We start from the raw sequence: 17,776 nt of genomic DNA, 5'->3' as shown, positions 1-17,776 counted from the left end.
CATTTTGCACCAATACCCCTCTGACCTGCAAAGAAAGGATCCTTCTTCCAACTGGGTATCTTCAATCTTAAAAGATTGGCATTCTTCATTTTCATCTTTGTGTGAAGAAGTAGTCATACATTTGAAAGCCATGAAGACAGAACATTGTTTAGAATATGTAGCACAAAGACATTTACATGCTGCTCCTTAAGAATTATGATCTAAATAAAAATTATTACTTTTCTTATCTGTTGGAACACAGTACATAAGAAAATAATAAACTCAAGGTGAAACTAGAATACAAATAAAAGATTAGCAATCTAAAAGAACTTAGCTGATTCCTCAAGTTTCCATCTATTGGTTCCCTTCATTTTCACTGTTGTGTGAAGAACACAGCATATATCTGCAAGCTGTGAGGGCAGAAAGCTACTCGGAATTTAGTTTCAGAGATGGATATATATGGGGAGTGTTTCAACCCTTTTATTTAAACATTGAAATTTGGGGGTATAAATAATAAGGAAAAGCTCAGTGCAATGCTTCCTGGCCTCAAGATTTTTCTAAGCTTTTGAAAACCTTTAGAAGACTCTATTTCTTGCAAGTGGTGGTTACAACATAGCTAAAGAGGAGCTCTGGGAATTGCAGTAGTCAAGGGGTGTTTATGATGTCACACAGGAAGCAGCAATTAATCCATGAGCCAGTCAAGTAAAAAGCTTTTTATCGTTGACTCCGAGCTGGTCAGAACAAAAAAGCTGGCTTAGGTTGCAGCATTGGCAAGTATGTGGAGCATGACTCAGCCAAGACATCTGGTCTTTGCTTCAATTTACTATTATTATAAATAATAATAATAATATAAACTATTACTATATTATTTCATTATACTACTAAAGTAAATAATGAAAATAAAAGAGCCCTAAAATGAGGACATGAAACCCTACTCTAAATACAATCCCAGCAAAGAATAAACACAGGATTAAGAATACAGGGAGTAGATGTTCCCTTAGCTTTGTTTCATTCCTCACTGAGGCTTGTTCACAGTTCAGTCCTATTAGAGAGGGAAGAATCCTGTAGGTATTAAAGTACAGACATAGGGTTTGGCCTTTTATAATACTGGAGAGCAGAGAGGAGGGTGATGTCAGCACTTGAGGGCTGGCAACTCTGCTTTACTGAAATTCTTGCTACATAACAGGTATAGACTTCTGTGTTATATTTCTTAGTGCTTCATCAGGCCAAACTTTCAGTGTAGTAGGCCAAACCATGGCATACCACAAGCATTCCTTTGAAAATCACTCCTACTCCCAAAGGAGATAGAGGAGAAGGTCTTTTCCCAAACCCATGCCCACTTTAGGAAACAGAGCTGCATACCCAGCTAACAGAGAGTAATAAAATTCCTTGAGTAATAACAGGCCACCAATATTTTGCTGATCATATCAGAAAGAACAAGTCCCCACAGAAATCAATTAATGGTTTGTACTTTAGATTTTTGGTGATCTAAAGTAGATCATGAAAATAAAAGAGCCCTAAAATGAGGAAATGAAACCCTACTCTAAATCATCAAAAACCAAAAACTGAAATTATTTGAATCTAGAACATAAGATGGAGGGAAGCTTGACCAGAACAGAGTAGGCACAATATTCAACTCAAGACCTACCAAGGTTATTTGTCCAAGTTTAAAATTAGTTGTTAATTTTTTCCTGTTTGAACTGGGATAAGTATTATTCAAAAATACACTGATCTCTTTCAGTGATGTCTGGAACTAATAATAAGGGAGGAAATTAGACATAAATACGTTACAAATGTATCAGCTTACCAAAATTTACCTAATTATAAAATTTCATGGAGATTCCTAGCCTGAAAATCTTCACATTTCACAGTTTTCATTTCCTTATGAAGTTTTACTTTAGTCTAAAATCCCACAAACAAAACTGCTGAGGGCATATGCTATATTATGTACCAGGCAAAATGAGTATATACTTTTTAGGTCACAGTTAACTTTATTATTTTGCTTAGATAAAAGTATATAGAAAAGAAACATTAGAAATGCAAAGGCTCTTCTAGGGACTACCTCATTCTATGACTTCTGAAACTACAGAAAGATGAAAATACACGCTCACAAAGTAGATTGGTATATGTTATAAATGAATCCACATAAGGATAAGATTTTATATAAATCATGCTTTATCCTTAAAATGCCTTCACTTCTCACATTTGGTGATGTTTGTTTAAGTAGACAGAATAGAGGGAATAAATGGAGGATAGGGCTATAGGAAAACAAGAATGCAAACAAGTGATCACGTACCCCTGAATCAAACCTGGAAAAATGATTTAAAAAAACTTTTAATAAACATTTTTAATGTATCTGGTAGCAAATATTTGATGTAGCTGAGAAAAATATTTTCTTTCTCTCTCTATTGGCACATGATCAATTATGACACAAATGATAACAGTACTAGCAGCCCAAGTATCTTCTATTTTGTCCACATATGTGACCTCTTAGCTTTGTTTACTTTCTATGAGTCCTCAAATTTTCTGTTTCTTCTTGTTAGAATACTGAAAATAACCCTAGTCTTTCCATTTCTTCATATCCAGCTTCATAATCTCAATACCAACAATCAATTCACAATTTGTTTCACAAATAAAACAAATGCCTAAATCCAACCTAAGCTGCTAAAATTGGAGAAATAAAGCTCCAATCACTACCATTGGTCAATTTAGGACAAATAATCTCATTCTTTAAAAACAGAAAAATATGATTGGGTATTATCTCCAGAATATGCAAATATATTCACTACTGGAAAGCTCCAAGGGAGAAAATATACCAAAAGACAGGCACCTGCTCAGAATTGATACAAGTTATACAAAAAAAGAGAAGGACAAAGAGGAGGTCAGAAATAGCAATTACAAAGAATGAAAGAGATGTCACTTATTTATCTAATAGAGTAGACTGTAGGATAAAAACATTGTTGATTCAGCAATGATTTTATGAGACAACCCATCATTCCCAATCAAGAGAGGGGCATTATCAAAGTTCACTTATTTTTTCATCACTTTTTAGGTACATGCTTTGTACCAGATACCAAACACTGGGGCAAACAGAGAAACCATGGGAGTGCCAGGTGGGTAAGGAAATAGCATAGACAGAAAGGGAGCTTTAAGCATATAGTGTCAAAGGAACATTGGATTGGAAGGGAATAAATTACTAAAAGACATTCTTGAAGAAATAAAGAGGGCCCATGTTATGAAACATTGTCTAAAAGCAAGGGCTACAGATACATTGGGGCTGGTGGTGGAGAGGAGCATTGAAGTAATTGTGGATGTTAATAATTTAAAAAAAAAATCCAAATTTAATTCCAATGTTCAAGTGCCAATATCAAAAATAAAAATAAATGAAACAGAGAGGGACAGGTTAAAGATACTCAAACCTTTCTTTTTTTAAGAAAATAGAAAGTGAATATGTGGCAGGGCTTAATGAGAAAGCTGCTGTGGAGACTGGAAAGACAAACTGCTGGGACACTTAGAAGGATTACCACAATCAGACTGAGATGGGAGATCACAAATCTATTTTGACACTCATTTTCATGCCTTTGTAATTTTGATTTTCAGTAGTACTCAGTAATCTAAGAAAAGGCAAAGCCAGGTTGCTCAATTGAGAAAGGATGAGGATTTTGCCTGATGTAAAACGAAAGAAAAAAGTGTACAGGGAAATGAAAATATAGGCAAGAGAGTTATTTAATTTGAATACCGGGTTTGGCCTGGACAAGAAGGGGAGAGAAAATGGGCAAAGATTCACTGGTTGAAAATGAAGTGTGTTAGGTACCAAAGATTTCTGAGAAAGAGAGAAATGTGATTATTGTAATTCATCATTTGCAATCTTGTCTATCTGATATACTCTAAAAATATTAGGATCACAAAGATCTGTTCCTAAATTATCTTGTTTCTCACTCTAAATTCTTTCCCAAGGATTCTTATCTATCCCACAGTTTTAACTACTACCTATATCACCACATTTGACTCTGCCAGATTTTTTTCAGTGACCTTTTAATTCATGTATCAAACTTTTCATGCAATGCTTGGATGAATGAAAGGACTACTGTTTTTCACATGAGGATAAAATAATGATCTCTAGATGCAGTCTTTCAGTGGCTTTTACTGTCCTTTATTGAATAAATCCCAACTTTCCACTCAAGAATCAATGGAAATCCTAATTACCTGTGATGAATTCCTAATTCTCTTGCTCCCCTCTTCTCCTATAGCAACAGGTGCTTACCTCTATTGCTGTACATAGCCCATGGTATTAAAATACTGCTTTCATCTGTCTTCCTCCAACCCCAAAGTTAGGGAAAATTCTTCAATGTAAGGGCCATGTTCTATTTGTAATTTTCTTCCAGCATCTACTGGAAAGTCTGATGGAGGGCAGGTGATCAAAAGGTTTTAGTAAATAACTAAATGCCAATAGACCAGCTCTTCCTAAAATGTGTCCTGGGATTTTCAAAGAGAGATGAATAGACGCATCCAAAAGGAGGGTGTATGTGGTTAAATAAAGTCCAAGAAGTTTGTAATAAATCACACTCCAGAAGATTCCAACACACATTTACATCTGAAGGGCTATAAAAAGTCTGGAGTGAAAAAGACAACTATTTAACTTTGTTTAAATTTGAAGAAGGAAAGTGATCTTTTCTTGTCCTCTTTGAACATACCTATGAGCATTCCTCAAACTGTTTTTGCTTCTCTTAACTTGGATTGGATTTTAACTCATCAGTATCAGCAAAACAGATGTTAGAGAACCAGAGGGCATGGCTTTGTCCAGATGTTCCCCTTTCCATGTATCTTTAATGCTTCTGAGTGAGAGGAAATTCTGATCAGTATAGCACTGCCATACAATTGCCAGATAAATCAAATGTAACCAATTCTTAATCTTTTCTTTTTCTTACAAATTATCCCATTTCAGTAATTAAAGGATATTGTCTAATTATAAACAATAGCAATATTCTGATAGCCACACTCAAGATATTGTTTTGTTTTGTTTTTCAAAGCCCTCCCACGAACACGTTATTGCTATTTAGGTACCTAATGTGCCACCAAGTATGTAGTTTAGGTGATATGAGTATTAATGGCTCCCCCCAAAAATTTCCACTTGAAGCTCAAAAAAATCTTACCTCTTCACTTCTGGAAAATGTTGTCTAGAGGAATTTGGATAGAGAAAATTCAAATCCAGGGACCCAAAACAATAGCCCTCCCCTGCATGGCTTTCATGCTATGCTTTCTTTGAGGTAAGACAGTAAAAAAAAAAAACCCTTTTGGCCAAAAAGAAAATTCTGTCATACACGATGGCAAACAACATTATGTAACGATAGAGCACCCATCCAAGTAATCAGAATTCTTATTAAGAGCAGCACCATGACAAAGTGACTCATCAGCTTGTGTGCTCTTTCTCGATTCTAGTAATTTAGGACAAGAGGGGGGAAGTTACAAGTTGTTTACGTGCAGCCCAAAATGACAGGCAAGAGAAGTTACTAAGCAACATTAAGTACTTGCATTTTTCTTATCTTTAAAAGCTGCCACCAGCTGAATAATCCTATAATATAAAGGTAAAGGGAAAAGCAATGTGGGCGTCATGTTTTTGACTGAATGAAAATGTTTTGCTCAATAATTCTAAAATTCTGATTCACCGTGGGTTCATCTGTCTTGGTCTTAAGGATTGCTTCAGCTTTGTAATCACGTCGTACTTGTCAATACCAGAGACCTATTCTATAATGAAACAAGCATGAAAAAATTCCACCAAGGTCACATAAAACATATAACAGAGGAAAGGGGACACCTCATGAGTCTTGAAACCAGCTTGTTCTCAAGGGGCCCCCTGTAAATAGGATCTTTTGTTTTCTCTATCTCAGCTCTTTAGTTCTTTCATAACACTTATTAATAAGACAACAATAAATCATGTGCTTGTCCCCTTGTTTAGGTGTTTGCTTCTGTATCTACCTTTCACTGAAATATAACCCTTACTAATGTAGGAACTTGTCTGTTTCTTTTTCTTCCCCCACGCCTGGCACAGTGCCTGGTACAGAGCAGCTCATCAGTGATTGAAAGCGCAAATAGAAAACAGGGTCATGGTGTTAGTAGTTTTGTTTCTTAAAGTGGTAGTTTTAATAAGTAGGTCTATTTTTATGAACTTTATCCAGAAGTTGCTGAGTGTAACCTACAATCTTTAAAATACACCCTAGGAATGGCATGACAAGAAAGAACTCCCTGGTCCTTATTCCTTTTCATTAAGGAATCAGCAAAGTGATTCCCTGGGCAAAAGCCCAAGAAGAAACATTCCCTTACATTCTCTGTCTCAGCAAAACAAGTTACTGAATAAACTACAAACTCCATCTTTTCTGCTTGAAGTTCTGTTTTTAGGTCAAGGATCCTATAATGCTTTACCAGAGGGCTTTTACTTCTTCTAACTTTCCAGTTCATATGATCAAAGGGAGTCGAAGCAGGTAGGAATGGGTTTCCTCATGTAAGAGACCTTGGCATGCTAAGTGGAAATAGCAGAGAAGCCATGGAGAGTAAAACAGAATATCATTTTGTATATTAATAATGTATATAGCATGTATATGTGATAATGACATGTATTTTGGGATGTTAATAATAACCACAAGTATGTTTTAAGAATGTCAGAAGACTAAAAATGAAAGAGCACAAATAAGACTTCTCATCATAGATTTAGGTAAGAAAAGGAAATTGAAATTTACTGTGCCAGTCACTCTCATGGGTGCTTCATAAGTGTTGTCTAAGTTATCTTTTAATAGTTGCCTCTTTTTGTAATTCGATAAAAACTTTTCAAGCAAAATAATAAGCAAAGAAGATTCTATAAGGGGCATGTTCATAATATACTTAACAGATTTCATGAATCTCATTAAATGTTTTTATTAATATAAAACTAAAATAAGGACTGCATCTTGGATTTAGATTTTATTTGGGATATTTTCTTGGATCCTCTAATCTTTTACTGCAAGAACATTCCTAGAAAACAGGACATAATAAATAGCTAATATTTTTGAGTGTTTATTATGTGCATTCTGTTTTACAAAGTAGATTCAATTTTCATTATCCCTGCTTCACAAGAAGAAAGCTAAAGCATAGAATTTGTTACTTACTCAAGGTTAGTCATTTAGTAAGGATTTAAACATTTAGTAAGGCAGTTTGAATGCAGTGATGAAGTTTTAATCTCTATAACTTAGCGCCTAAACCAGGAATGATGAAATTAAAATAATAATATGTAAATATTGAGCCCATTTCTCTATACCTTCACAAAATCTATCTTATTATTAATAATCAAAACATGATATAACTTGGGTTTCTTTAAGGGGTAAAAAAAAAAAAGTATATCATAAAGGCAGGACTGGTCCCTCACTGGGGCAACCACATCCCGAGATTATTCAGTTGATGGGGCCACCATACTTATGCCAATTGTCCCTCCCCTTGCTTGCAGCAATTTATCTAAGAGCTGACTCGCATGGATTCATGTGGTGGTTCGGAATTTTAGGTACCCCAGAAAAACATGCTTTTAAAATTAATCCATCCTGTGAGTGTGAACCCATTGTAAACATGAGGTTAGTTCAGCTAAAGTGTGACTCAACTCTTTCGGGATGTGTCTTAATCCTGTTACTGGAGTCATTTAAAAGAGAACGAAATTCAGAGAGAGAAAGTCACTGGAAGCAATGAAGCCATAGGAGGGAGAGACTAGCAGATGCCTCCAGGTGCCTTGGCTACCGGCAGAGTTGCCAAGCCTCACTAGCTCCCAGTCTTCGGGAAGACAGCATCACCTTGATGATGGTTTAATTGGGACATTTACTCTGCATCAACCTGTAAACTAATTAACTCCCATTGTTTAAGCCAACTCACTTCATGTTCTCTGCTTTTAAGCAGCCTAGGAAACCAATTCGAGTAAAATAACAGCAAATACAAATGATGTGACCTAAGATGGTACTTAAAAAAAAATATGGTATTTGGAAAGCCCTATCTGGTGTCTAGTTTGTATTATAATATTTAAGTACTTATGACATAAGTTTTTGAAATCATTCATAAGTAGAATCTAAATTATCATATAAACTGAAAATGTTTCTTTGGAGGAGCAGGTATTGGGAACTGATTTTCCCACCGTAATTCACTTCTTTATTTTCTTCTAGCAATAATCAAGAATTAAATGCCTGCTAACAGACATGCCTCACTATTTGTCAGCTATGACAGAATCAGAATCTTCTGAGTATTTTTCCTCCAAAGGAATTAAGAGTTCAAGAAACAATTAAAGAACATCATTTCACAACTTAACTCTATTATCCCACAGGAACCAAAAAATCTTTGGTTAACCACTTTCCTAAAATTTGCTTTTTTGTTGTTGTTGTCTCCCTGAAGATGAATTAGTAATGTAAAACTAGAAAGCAGTATTATTACAAATTTTATTTTATGATCTGGGAATAAATATGACATACCTCATTTTTCAAGCTATAGTCCCTTATATGCTAAAAATGCAGTACTGCAGAGGGTAGTAAACAAGTTTTGAGCAATTTTGTTCTAATCATGAGTGCTACTTGTTAAAATACACTCGCTGGCTCAGTCCTTGTAATTTACATATGAAAGACCATTCTCTGATGAAAGCTTAGATGCTAAATGTTACGGATGTAGGGCTACCTAACCCTTCAGGGAACTGAATTGGAGCCTTGAACTCAGTTTATTAAAACAAGTGTTTATTGAGCCCCAATAATTATATTAGATGCTGTGTTAAGCACTAAAGGTCAGAAGATGAATAAGGAAGGCTGGATTTCTGTCCTCAACATAGGGAATAAATAATATCAATTTTCTGTGACTTATTCAACAATAAAAGTAAGCACAAGTTTCAGTGAAACCACAGAGGACAGTAGTGAGAGTCGAATAAGATCCCTGAAAGGACATGACGGATAAGGATGCAGAATCAAGTGAAAAAACTGAGGATGGAGTGAGGGCAGATGGGTTTGGATGCTGGGTAAAAAAAAATAAATAAATTACTGAGAGTCAGATGCAAACAGAGACAAAGCAGGTGTGAAATAACATGAAATATAGAGCAGTATTAATACGTCAGTGATAGCCAACAGCAAACTTAGAGCTTTTGTTTAAAACTCTGGGTTCTGGAACAAACTGTCTGGGTTCAAACTCCAGCACTACTCCTTCCAGTCTGTAACTGTGGGAGAGCCACTTAATTCCATTGGGCCTCAATTTCCTCTTTTATAAAATGTGGATGAGGATAATAACAGGAATATCCCATAAGGGTATTCTAAAGATGAAGTGCACTAACATAAGCAAAATGCTTAGAACAGCACATGGCACATAGTAAGCTCTCAGCAAGAGTTCCTATTTTTACTTTTAAATGACAAGACAGCCAATCGGCAGGAGAGCTACTTTTTTATTTTTTATCTTAGCATCTCATTCAGCAATCAACCCCCTAAAGTAACTCAGACCCACCCTGCAGTGTCACAAATGCAACAGAAAAAAATCAGGGCTGGCAATGTGACTGGAATTTCAAAGCTCCACCATGTATCTCACAATAACTTAGTAACATCAGCTTTGCTTATGGAACATATGCATCTATTCTCTGGTTCTGGAGGTAACAGCATTTATGATCCTTGGATCTGTAGTGATTGCTGTATTGCCAATCAAAAGCAACCAATTCAAGGATATTTTGTGTTTCGAATTTACAATACAATTCAGATTCCTCTTAAAAGGCAAATTCTTCATTTTAAATTGTTGACTCAGATAATACTTAAAAAAGAACTTCAGCTCTTTAAATTTAGCATGCTGAGAAAGACCAATCCTAAAATATTGTTTGGCTCTATGCCCATAACATATTCATTTTATTCCCTGTTAGTGTTTGTCTTCTGTGAATAAGAAGACAAGTGACGGTAAGCATGTTAGCATCCGTGACGATTCAAATTTTATCTAAATGAACCATTTTACTTTTATCCTCACCAGTTTAAGCTGGCCTTTAGCTTCCTGGCAAATTCTCAGAAAATGATTATACAAAAACCAGTGATATTTCCAGGCACTGTTTTATCTCTTCAGACATCATCTGGTCTTTCTCCCCACGCCTTCCTTTCAATTATCATTTTTTCCTTTTTTTTAAAAAAAAAAAACATATGCATAGGAGTATATCTGAAGACAAGCTTAATCTATTTTTTATAATCAGAACTTACCACTATTTAGAGAGACGCTTTGAGTCTGTCCTTCATCTATGACTTTAACATTCTCCACCCTACACACAACGCGAAGAGTTGTTGGGAGTTTCTCAGGACACAGAATCTGGATTTCTTATACCAACCTCCCACTACTGTCCCTGAATTTTCTTTTTATCCCTCTTGGTGTTTGGATTTTCCATTTTCTCTCCTCCCTTATTAATTCCCTCATTTTCTGTCCTGGAAGAGACATTCCCAGTTCCATTTTCCCCCATTTGTGAAGCCAGGGAAGAACCATGAAACTGGAATGGCGAGTAGGCCAAGTTAGGTTCCTCGCGTAGCCCAAATCTTAGGTAGTATCAAAGCAAGGAGGTTCACAATTCCAGGAGCACTTGCCATCCACTCCAACCACTAAACACCACGCTCACTCCACAAGGACCACAGTAAAACACTATTTTATTAGAACAAAGTCGTCAAGTGATTGAGAACTAGTCACACCTGGGAACTCATTCTAACTCATCACTTCCTAAATGTGTTGCTTTAGGTAATTTTCTTATTCCATCTGGGACTGAGTTCCTTCTACATTGCATATAATGCCCATTTCCCTTCTGCAGCTGTTATATCCTAAATAAGAAGACATTTGCTAAGTGTATGACTCAGTGACTCCATTAGGGCACTGCAAACTGGCAACTACTCATTCATTGTGTGATAAGCACATTATATACTCAAATAATCAGTGGAGTTATCAAAGAGTTTAATCTACTTCACAGTCACTACCAAAGGGTGAACAGGTGTGTGTGTGGGGGGGCCCTTGAAAAAGTGCGCTGAGGTCAAATTTTGTGCTGATGCTTTACAAGAAAGACGAAACACCACAGACTGGGAGAGGGCAACAGGAAGAGACTTCTTCACAATTTTGCCTGAGGCTTGCTCTGGGCAGAGGCGCTGAGGCTAGGGGTAATAATATTTAATGAATACTGCTAGAGTACCATGCACATAAAAGTACAGCTCTGCTCCCGAAGTCAGTCAAGAGGAGAAGCAACCAGGAAAGGATATTCTTAAAATGTATTGTCAAGCCTATCTGTCACATCATGGGCATTGTTAGTGGGTAGAATTAGATTGGAAATAAGAAATCTCTTTGCCTGGCTTATCTGGGCACAACTCTTCCTTCTTTCAATAGTGTGCAAAGAAAACATGAGTCATAGGACACTCAGCTAACACACACTGTCCCACCATCGCTTACCAATGGCTTAAACCTTTAAGTAATTGTTTTTATTTCAAAACTGATTTTGACAATCATATTCACAGACATGACAGGAGGTTTGTTACCTGTGGGACAGCCAGAGTATGAAAACATGCGTCCTACAACTCAACTTCACCTACCTAAGTTTCTATCTTGAAAGAAATTTTGCTCTCTCCTTATCAGTGCTCTGAGTGTGATTTTCTTTCTCTTTAGTGAAATATCCAAAGTTCAGGTAATGCTCTATTCAGAGTCTCAGAGCACTGCATGTGAATTCACTCCAGCCATATTCTTTCAGTCCTCTTGTAGAGGTTTCCTTTTCTTTATAGCTGTCTAAATTTTTTTAGAATTTTTAACCACATCATGCATGTACTACCATAACAAATATATCCCCTGGATTATATATTTTATTCAGGAATTCACAAACTCACATGTAGAGGTTAAGCAAGGAGAAATGTATGCGCGTGTAGAATGGGTTATCTATAACAACTTGAGTACTTGGATGATGTCAAAAATATTAACTAAGCCTTTTTATCTAGAGATCTCTGAAAACAACAGCAAATTAGGCAAATTAATCTAAACTGCATTCTGGCCATGTTTTATGTTTAATAAAAATATAAATTAGGTTGATTAGAAAAAATAGTAATACAATTTCAAAGTGAAATAATTGGTGAGGAGCGTTTGTTAGCAAGTTATGAAAGTTTCCAGTCTAAAACTCTGGATTCTGTTTTAGGAAACCAATATTTTTACATTAAACTTCCTTAGAGAAAAATATAGATTCAAAAATTTCTTCAATGATCCTGCAATTCAGACTAACATTTTGTGTCACCTATATATACTTTCTGCTTGAGGGACTGGTTTTATTTTCCTTTTTTTTTTTTTTTTTTTCCCATTATAGAAATCTGACCAGTGTGAACGAAGCAAGATTTTAGATTAATGTCTTCTGGTTTCTCTTCTAGAAAAGACCTTCAGTATTGTCTGCATTCCCATTTATTTGGTGATTTGCTTTACAATGGACTGGCCCTTGCTGACCTTTTTTTTTTTTTTTTTTCACCTCCTTTTAAGGAATCGGTTATCTGTAATTTGAGCAACCGGTTGAATTTTTTTTTTTTTTTTTTAAGTTTTTAAGCCTTCATTTTCTGCCAGTAAATACAATGCTGCTTGGTTTTTAAGTATAAAGTCACCTTTGTAAAAACCACCACTTTGAAATTACAAGGCAAAGAATGCTTAGCAAGTGGAGGAAATAATTGCAGTAGTAAGAAACTGTGGAACCCTCCAAGTCCCACCCACTAAAGTATTTGAATGTTTATCATATCGTCAGTGTGGACTAAACTGTTGACTAGCAGTTATCTAGGAAACTACTTCAAATTTTGTTTTTATATAATAAGGTAAATAAAATACTTTTTGTTTGTTTCCAAGCTTGTTTGCTTTACAGATTAGGAATAAGTCTGTAATGAAACATAAAACAATTAACTGGGGCATCTGAATGTCTGAACCAGCCCGTGTATGAATTTTCTGTTGGAAAAGGCAATTTAAAATAAGCTGCCACCTGACCAGTAACTTTCAGGAGACTACACGTGTCATTAAATCTAGAACACATTGACTAGTTTTTTTCATAAACATCACAATGGACAAAGCGCTTCCTGCATGCTTAACTAACAAGCGGTATCCATCTGCAAATAGCTGAGAGCAACCCGACTCCAGCACGTCTGGGCAGGATTCGGGCAGACAGACCGATTTAACATTTTACCGAGGATTCAGATTAACTCCTCCAAGCCTCAGCTTCCTAACTTTCCTCACCATTTCTTTTCTCAGCTTTCCTTCCCCCGCGCGACATGCCCAGAAGTCGGTCCAGTTACGGTCCGGGTGGATTGAACTTACTGCAGTGCGCTGCGGGCGAGGGCGGGTGCGTCTCGGGGCGCGAGCACGGCTTCTCGGGGGACCCGGGACTGGCCTCCGGGGTCCTTCCCCTGTACAGCTCCCAGCCAGGCCGCCTCACGGCCCCGCTCCCCCAGGACAGCGGAGCTGCTGCGACTCAGCTCGCGGCGTCTCCTCCTCCCTCCACCCCCTCCTGAAGAGTGTCAGGAAGATGGAAATCTACTTCCAGCCAGCCGGGGCTCCTTCAGCCCACGGTCCCAGATCAACTGCAAACGAAAAGCAGCGGAGGCTGATGGATGTGGGGCTCCAGACCTGCAAGTGAGGTTGAGGCACCCACTCCTTCTCCAGCCTTCCTCCTCGCGCGCACCCCGCCCCCCCGGAGGCCTCCAGTCTCCCACTCAGGCTGGAACCCTGGACGGTTGTTTGGTTCTCCACACCAGTAAACATCACAAGGAAACGGAATGTGTCGGAGATGCATTACCTTTTGTCCACAACTAACGCTCTTCTCTCATTTCTCTTAGTCCTTGATTTGTATCAAGATGCGTGGATATGAGAAGTGTGTGTGTGTGCGCGCGTCCGGGTGTGCGCGAGCGTGGGTGCGCGAGTGTGAGTGCGCGTGTATGCGCGCGCGTGTGTGCGTGTGCGCGCGTGTGGGCGTGTGTTGTGTGCGCGCTGTGTGTGTGTGCGCGCGAGGCGAGGGGCGGCGATGTGTGCGACTGTACACCCCGCCTGGCCTTGCTGCGGTTGTGCTGCTGCTGCCGGAGCTCAGGGACAAATGAGGAAGGGACACAGGGCGTTCCAGCTCTTCACCTGCTGGTCCAGCCACAAGACGGGGGAGGCTGCTCTTGAGACAGTCAGCTTGAGTCATTAAGATTGCTGCCATTCAGGACACACTTTCCCCTCACCAGGGAATCCTGGCACCTTGCCTCCCCTCTTCCTTCTACTAACTGTGATCCTCTTTGGGTCACTGCTCACAAACACCGTCCTGGCCCGTTTCTAGCAGTTACAGCAGCTGCTCACTCTTGCTACACTCCAGCCTGATAACCTAGGATCGCGGTCACTGGAGGATGGAGGACACAAAGTAGGAAGGGAAGGAGAAGAGCAGCTGAATATGAGGAGGGAAACTGTGTGTATGTGTAATCTATAATATGAACAAGGGCATAGATGAAAATATCTTTCAGCCATATGCGTAAAATAATGCATTGTGTAATTAAAAATGTAAGCAAGTCAATAATTCATGTTTCATTTATAGAATGTGTTCAAAAACAGATAGTTTTTAGGGATTGTGTTTACCAGTTTAAATGTGGGGTATCTTCATGGACACAGCCCTCAGTGACTCTCAGCTGCTCCCCCATAATTGAAATCCACTGTGATTTCGATGCACTAACATCTGTGCCCACTACAAACTCCGGTGGAACTGACCAGTCACTGCTGTCTGTGGATTCTTTTACTCTTTCTTATTGGTTGGTTGATTCATTCTCTGACTCATTTTCAACCAACACATTCTCCCATAAAGAGATTTTGAGCAGAATACTGAAGTTAAAGATGTTCTCAAAGCTGGGAAAGACTAGAGTGATACTTCTACTTAACGATTAACTTAAATTTCTCTACCAATAGTTTGTCTCCATGCTCTTTTTCTGAAATAGATTGGGTGATCATGAGCAACCCATCCTAACACATTTATCATTTAACTGAGTAATAGTATTAATTCACATCCAGCTTTCAGTTATCCGAGCCCAAATAAACTTAATCCTTTTAATTTTATTTGTAATACGCACCTTTAATTATTTCTGCCTTGCCCTAAGCCCTTTACATACTTGCCATAAATTTTCCAACTGTTAGGGCTTGTACAATAAGGGTTGAATTGGACAGTTCAGAAAGCAGAAAGAAGCACCTAGAAATTAACAAAGGGCTCAGAAGGAGGATAGGAATACAAAAGGATTAAATAATGTATCTATTCTGATCTATTAATATTAGAAACCACGGCCTTTAGCTAAACAAAGGCCGATTAACGTGAGCATTCATCAATTATCCAATACATATGCATTTATAAAAAAACAAACTTGATTATAATTATAACATAAAATACCAAAGTTTTAATAGTTTGTATAAAAATCATACAATACCTTAAGGCAAAGAGTATTCAGAATTTTTAAATGTCAATATTCTGCTAAAACATGTCACCCAGCCACACAGTGGCCCTTCCCTATTATTTTGGCTTGGCTATTGTGGTAGTGTGATGCTTTATGTACTTCAGAAATAAACGTGTGCTTAAAATTGTTCTATCCCTGTGGGGATGAACCCAGTATAAGTAGGACCTTCTGATGAGGTTACTTCAGTTCAGGTGTGGCCCACCTCAAGCAGGATGCGTCTTCATCATATCACTGGAGCCCTTTATTCGCAGAACGAAATCCAGGCACACAGAGACAAAGAGCTGTAGGAAGCAAGAAGCTGAGCATCAGTGGGACCTACATCAGTAGATGAGAGCAGCAGGCCCCATCATCTGCCTTGCTTTGGGTAAGCTAAAGACCAAAGACTGCCCCCCACAACCATCCCCTAGAAAGCCTGGCTTTTCAGAAGAAGGCATCACCTTGATGATGCCTTGACTTGGACTTTCTCCAAGCCTCAAACCATGAGCAGATAAACACTCATTGCTTAACTAGAACCATTCCATGGTATATGCTTGAGCAGCCTAGAAAACTAAAACAGCTATGTTACGACAGTGTTGCATAAAACATTATTGATACAATTTGAAATCTGAATAGTAACTATAATTTTCTTACTGGTATAAAATGCAATGTCAGCAAGTAGGCATTACTTGCTCCTACATCACCTAGAAATACATTTTGATACAGAAGGCAATCTTTACCCATAGGTAATGTGATTTGAAACTTATCTTACTTCTCAAATTCATCCCTTATTAAAACTGCCAGAATCTGAATTCTACTTGTTAGCACTTTTGTTTGTTTGGTTTTACCTTTCCTCTAATTTTGAAATTCAAACATATTTAGAACTATCTACAATTTAAGCATTTTCGAGAGACATACTTCATTAAATATCTTCTCTACAAACAGTAGGCTAAATACCCTGTCTGCATTAGAGATAAAAGAACCACAAGATCTGAAATAATTGCTAATGAGAATTTACACCAATCTGATTTGGTTTTTAAATGTTGTTTATGGCATTACTGATATTTAAAGAAGAAACAACTCTCATAACTAAACTGCAACAAAATTCCCAATGTTTGATTATGGAGTAAGAAGATCTCCAGGGAGGATTAATGGCTGGACCTTAATCCCTGACTGTTAACAACTCATGATTTTCCATTTTGTTCGAACCTTTACAAATCACTGCCTTACAACTAAACACCATCTTTCTAAGATGCCTCTCTGCCCCTCAGCCTGTATTTCAGAAACTTTATAGGACTCTTTGTATAATGAATCAATCAAAAAAAAATTGTGGTAGAAAAATGACCTTGCTCTATAATGATACATTAGTCAACAAAATCAACTAATTTGAAAGTATTCTAAGTAACATCTTAATTTTCATCTAAATTGTTCTTACATTAAAGCATGTATTCCCAAACTAAATCCTGTAATTTTATGACACTCACTCACTGGAGAAAAGCCATGTCTGTTTTGTTCACTCATGTATATTGAGCACTTATCAAAGTGCTTACAAGGTGTTACATGCATAATAAAAAGTTACTGAATAAGGGAATGTATGATGAATGAATTAATCCTGAGTATCAGGGCACTGGGGTGATGAGCAAACTTGAAATACGGGTGTTTGAATTCTTCCCTCTTTAAGCTGCTGCTAAATAGCGGTAGCCTTTGGGAAAGTGCCTCATTTCTCACGGTCACTTAATATACTTTCAAACCTATCATTCACAGGCTTGACAAAACCGTACAATAAATGTTCTGTCCCCAATACACTCCAAAATGGCTTTTCAACTACACAAATCCAATCTATAAAGTTCCACCAAGTCTCATTTCCTGATCATTTTTCGAAGCAGTAATAGCCAGAATCCTTTTAATTCTGGAGAAACGCATGGCTTTTTGACTTCCAAATCTGCACCTAGTATAGTGGATACTGGACTCCATGCCTAAAGAAAAGAACTTACCACACATTTGCGAGTGGTGTATTACAAAGATATTCATCTTATATCAGGGATCACAATCAAAACAACTTTCATTGACCTTTTATCACTCAATAAGCAATTCTTAAAGACAAAAGTTAATAACAACAGAGCTTAATTAGTGAAATACAGGTTACTTACATAGATAAAAGCCCATATTTAATCACAGCCTTTCATGTAAACAGTGCTTAAAACACCTTGTGATGTTAATTTTATTCAAAACATTTATTATCTGCAAAGTACTGTTTAGAGAAATATAATCCATTTTATAAATATATTCCTGCTTTATCATTTTAATGTTTTCATTTAAGCAGTAATAGCTCATATTCATACTAGGCTTGACTTAAATCCTTGCCG

General features: G+C 37.4%; 1 protein-coding gene and 1 long non-coding RNA gene across 8 annotated transcripts in view; one reads left to right on the top strand and one right to left on the bottom strand.

Annotated features, from left to right (window-relative positions):
• The window catches only part of DGKB (diacylglycerol kinase beta), an 802,099-nt gene that overhangs the window by 713,140 nt on the left and 71,183 nt on the right, over positions 1-17,776 (bottom strand). For 5 of the 7 annotated variants that reach the window (XM_077122452.1, XM_077122491.1, XM_077122515.1 and 2 more), the window contains exon 2: positions 15,637-15,715. The exons of 1 other annotated variant lie outside the window; for it this stretch is intronic. The gene's annotated coding sequence lies outside the window, so the exon portion shown is untranslated. Of the gene's footprint in view, positions 1-13,762; positions 13,896-15,636; positions 15,716-17,776 lie in introns of those variants that run through there. One more of the 7 variants, XM_077122461.1, reaches the window with a different exon arrangement.
• On the top strand, positions 706-8,369 carry LOC143685949 (uncharacterized). Its single transcript, XR_013176820.1, has 4 exons — positions 706-753; positions 3,032-3,092; positions 6,364-6,458; positions 8,151-8,369. It is a non-coding gene; the product is annotated as an uncharacterized LOC143685949 (long non-coding RNA).

Source organism: Tamandua tetradactyla, chromosome 1 (assembly GCF_023851605.1).
Source record: "Tamandua tetradactyla isolate mTamTet1 chromosome 1, mTamTet1.pri, whole genome shotgun sequence".
NCBI classification, from domain to species: Eukaryota; Metazoa; Chordata; class Mammalia; order Pilosa; family Myrmecophagidae; genus Tamandua; species Tamandua tetradactyla.
Note: the sequence above shows the minus strand (reverse complement) of the source record. Positions and strands in the feature narration are given on the sequence as shown.